At 67.9% G+C, this 3,679-nt stretch overlaps 1 protein-coding gene across 5 annotated transcripts in view; it reads left to right on the top strand.

Annotated features, from left to right (window-relative positions):
* The window catches only part of LINGO1 (leucine rich repeat and Ig domain containing 1), a 64,294-nt gene that overhangs the window by 53,827 nt on the left and 6,788 nt on the right, over positions 1 to 3,679 (top strand). The window contains exon 1 of one of the 5 annotated variants that reach the window (XM_085303954.1): positions 8 to 169. The exons of 1 other annotated variant lie outside the window; for it this stretch is intronic. The gene's annotated coding sequence lies outside the window, so the exon portion shown is untranslated. Of the gene's footprint in view, positions 1 to 7; positions 170 to 1,165; positions 1,437 to 3,679 lie in introns of those variants that run through there. 3 more of the 5 variants (XM_085303953.1, XM_085303957.1, XM_085303958.1) reach the window with 3 other exon arrangements.

The following is a 3,679-nucleotide window of genomic DNA, read 5'->3' as shown; positions in this document are numbered from 1 at the left end:
GGCTCGGAGCCGCGCGGACCCGCAAGCCGGGAGCGCCGCCGCCTCTCGTGCTGTCGTTGCGGAGAGGGGGAGCTGCGTTACTGCAGGTGGAGATTTTGGTGGAGGGGGTGGGGGCCGGGGGAGATGCCATTTCTGACCGAAGGAGATCGCCGGCGAGGATGAGATGCAGGTAAGCGAGAAGGAGATGCTGGAGCGGGAGGCGGGCGGGGGAGCGGGGCTGGCGCCGGCGTTGCCGGCGGTGCGGGAAGCCGCCCCGTCTCACCAGCCCAGCGGCACGGCGAGCCCCGCGGCTGGACCCGCGCCTGCACCCGGCCCCGTGCCGGGAGCGCCGGGCTGGCCCGATCCGTGCCCGGGAGCGCAGGGTTGGCTCCGATCTGGTGCTGGGAGCGCAGGGCTGGATCAGACCCTGTGCCAGGAGCGCAGGGCTGGGAACTTTGTGCGTGCAGCAGGGAGGGCGCCCTGGGTGGTGTGTGAGCGTGCATGTATGTGTGCGCGTGCATGTACGTGTGTGCATGTTTGTGTGTGTGTGTGTGTGTGTGTGTGTGTGTGTGTGCACGCTCGCGCTGCCCCGCAGGTGTGGGGTGTGCACCATGCCGGCTGTGGGGCTGCCTGCGGCTGGCTCGTAGGTCCAGGTCGTGGGGGAACTGCACTGGCGCTGCTGGGGCCAGGTGTCAAGGGAAGGGAAGGGAAGGGGAGGCCCGGCAGGGCTGCTCACCGTGGGGATGTGGGGCGGCAGTGGCGGCCGGGTGCCCCAGGCTCCTCCGTCCTCAGAGCCCCGCTGAGAGCCGCTGCTGCTGGTGGTGGTGGTGGTCRTGCCACCTCCTCCACCCTGCCCTGCCTGGACCCCTGCTCCCTCCTGCCATGCCCCTCTCGCGCTGCGGGCAGCAGCCGCTGCCCAGCGAGGCCCTCCAGGGAAGGCAGCCCCAAGGCAGGCGGGCTGCTGGGCTCCTTGGGTGCAGGGACCGGGGCACTGACCACCCGCAGCTGACTTGCCCAGTGGAGGGGCTTGGGCATGGCGGTGCTGAGCCAAGCCAAGTGCAGAGCTGCGTCTTGGTGTGGGAGCGGTCCTCCTCCTCCTCCTCCCCGCGTAGCAAAGCRGATGAGTTAGCCGGCCTCGACCAGATTACATATTCCGGTGGGGTTTGGCCGGGACAGCGCTGCCTGCCTGGGCTCGCTGAGGACCGGGGGGACTGGCCCTCAGGCACGCCGAGCTGGGCTGCCCAGCAGCACCAGCGGGGGTTAATCTGCGAGGAGGACTCAACCCACCTTCTCAGTTTGCCTAGCTCCGAGGCGGGGAAGCGAAGGGTTAAACACGGACAGCAGAGCTCACCAGCCCGTCCCGCTCGGCTCAGCGAGAGGCAGGAGCCATGGGGGTTAATTTTTCCGAGGTGGCGGGGACTCATCCCTGCATCACCGGACCCCCAGCTTGGCGGTAGGTGGGTCAGGGCTGYGAGGAGGTACTACCAGCTGGGGTGATGCCCCAGCCACAGGGCACTGGGGGGAGATGTGGGCGCACTGAAGGGTTGGTCCTGCGGGCTCAGCCCCCAGCCAYGGCAGCAGGAAGGGAGAGTCGGAGGGGAAGAGGCGAGGGGAGGCCGAGGAGAGGCTGGCTGCCCGGCCGGGGCTTAGCCCTCCCTTTTGGCTGGCAGAAAAAGAAGGGGTTAATGGTGAAGGGGCTTTGCTGGGCGGGAGGGGCTGCAGGGGTGGTGGCCAGGCGGTGGAAGCCCCCTAGGCTGTGCCACTGCTTGTTGCTTTCTGCCGCTGAGCTCAGGTTATTGGATTTTTCACCTTGCGCCTTGAAGGTATAAATAGCCCAGACAAAAGGTAGCGGCGGCTGGCTGCAAATGCTGGAGCTCGCAGCGCGCAAGACCGGCCGGGCGGGAGGGAGGGCTGGTGCACTGAAGGGATTTTCACCAGGAGGGAGGGGAGGGCGAGGGCGAGGGCGAGCGTGGGCACGAGCGCGCCCAGGTGCCCCGCAGCGGGTGCGTGCCGGGTCGCGTAGCCGAGGCTCCGCCGCCTCTCCCTGCGCGTCTCGCTACCGCCGGGGCGGCGCGGAGAGGAGCCGGGCTGTGCGGGCCTCTCCGCGGCAGACGAGCGGCGGGGCTGACGACAAACCTGGCGGTTGTGCTTCAGTAAGGCGGCAGCGCGCYGTGGCTGCTCTGCGACGCCCCTGGCGATATGAGCACTGCTCCGTGTCGCTGGAAGGGTCACGGCGTGGCCGGCGAGTCCTGCGGGGTCCTGCTTCGTACGGTCACTGYGTCGGTGCTGAAGTTCGTGCTGCTCGAGGGATGTGGCAGGTGTAACAGCCAGTAACTCGAGGTTTAATTTCAGGGGCTGGTAAATCACTTTTTATAGTAACGCCGCAATTACAGTGTAATTACAGTCACTGAATTATGAAGCACACCCAAAGTCTCGGTGCCCCGATGTGGATTAGCCCTCCCGCACCCCCCYGCCCCGGTTTGGGTCGAGGGGCTGCCGGACGGGGTTTGCTGTAGCAGCTCCGGGACGACTCCGCCACCGAGAAACTCCCGGCATGGGAAGCGGAGGCGGAGGCGGAGGAGGAGGAGGAGGTGGCGGCGGCGGCTCCCCCCCTGCGCCGCTCCCGCTCCCGCGCCCGCTCGGCTGGCGCCCCGTCCACGTGCCGCGGGGAGCCAGGCGCAAAGCCGGCGTTAAAACAACTTTGTCGACAGTCTTCGGCTTGTGATGAACCCTGGCGCCTGGCCTCGGCGGGCAGACGATACCTGCCCCGTCGCCGGCACGTGGCCCGCCGCGCCGCTCCGGAGGGGGACGGTCTCCTCCCTCAGCGGCTCGTGCCCGAGAAGCGAAGGGAGCAGGGTTTGTCCTGGCACGGGCAGAAACGGCTTTGGGCGGGAAAAGAGCCAGACTAGCTGTCAGGTAGCGGGGAGGGGCGAGAGGAGGGCTGGAAATACTTAACTCGGATCAACCCACCCAAGAAAAGCGAAGGGCAAAATGCAGCTGAAGGCCGCGGCCGCGGCTTCGTTCCAAGGCAGTCTTTTTTATTTTTTTATTTTATTTTTTTTCCCCCTGCCTCTCTCCAGCTGGAGGAGGAAAAACTGGCGCTCGCAGAGGGGGAGGGCTGCTTGCAGAGGGATCCCCCCGCCGCACCGCGGCCCGTGGTGACCTGCCGGGGGGGGGGGGGCCTTTCTGCCGCCCGGCTGCCGGGGAGGGCGGGCGGCAGCGCCCGGCTCCAGCGGGGCCCCGGGCGAGTCGGCCGCCCCGGGCTCGGGTTGCAGGAGAAGGTGCCTGCGCAGAAATTTCCGCCTTGCTGCCAGAGCGTGGCTCGGGCAGGGAAAACCCAGCCGCTCGCCAYCCGCTCCCTGGAGGAGTTCGGCTCGCAGAGGCAGTAAAACTGGGACAGCTTCRTCCTGCCGCTGTGTTACGGGTCCTCGGCGCGGCGCTGAGGGAGGCTCAGGACACGAAAGCCGCGGTGCTGCCTGAAAGGCAGCGTCCCCGGGCTCGGTTCGACCCCGCACGGGGCCTTCGGGCGCCCCGAGCGCGTCCGCCGCCCTTCGGCCCCGGTCGGGTTTCACGAGCGTCGCTGTCCGCTCCCGCGGGAGGCCCGGCAGAGACGGCGGCGCCAGCCGCACCGGGAGCTCGGCCTCTGCCTTCGCCGCTCCCTTTCAGGATACAGATATAGGTATAGATGTAGAGGTATAAT

The sequence above is a fragment of the Rhea americana genome, unplaced genomic scaffold (assembly GCF_003343005.1).
Source record: "Rhea americana isolate MKP2758 unplaced genomic scaffold, rheAme1 scaffold_201, whole genome shotgun sequence".
Taxonomy (NCBI): Eukaryota; Metazoa; Chordata; class Aves; order Rheiformes; family Rheidae; genus Rhea; species Rhea americana.
This window is presented reverse-complemented; position numbering and strand designations above follow the sequence as displayed.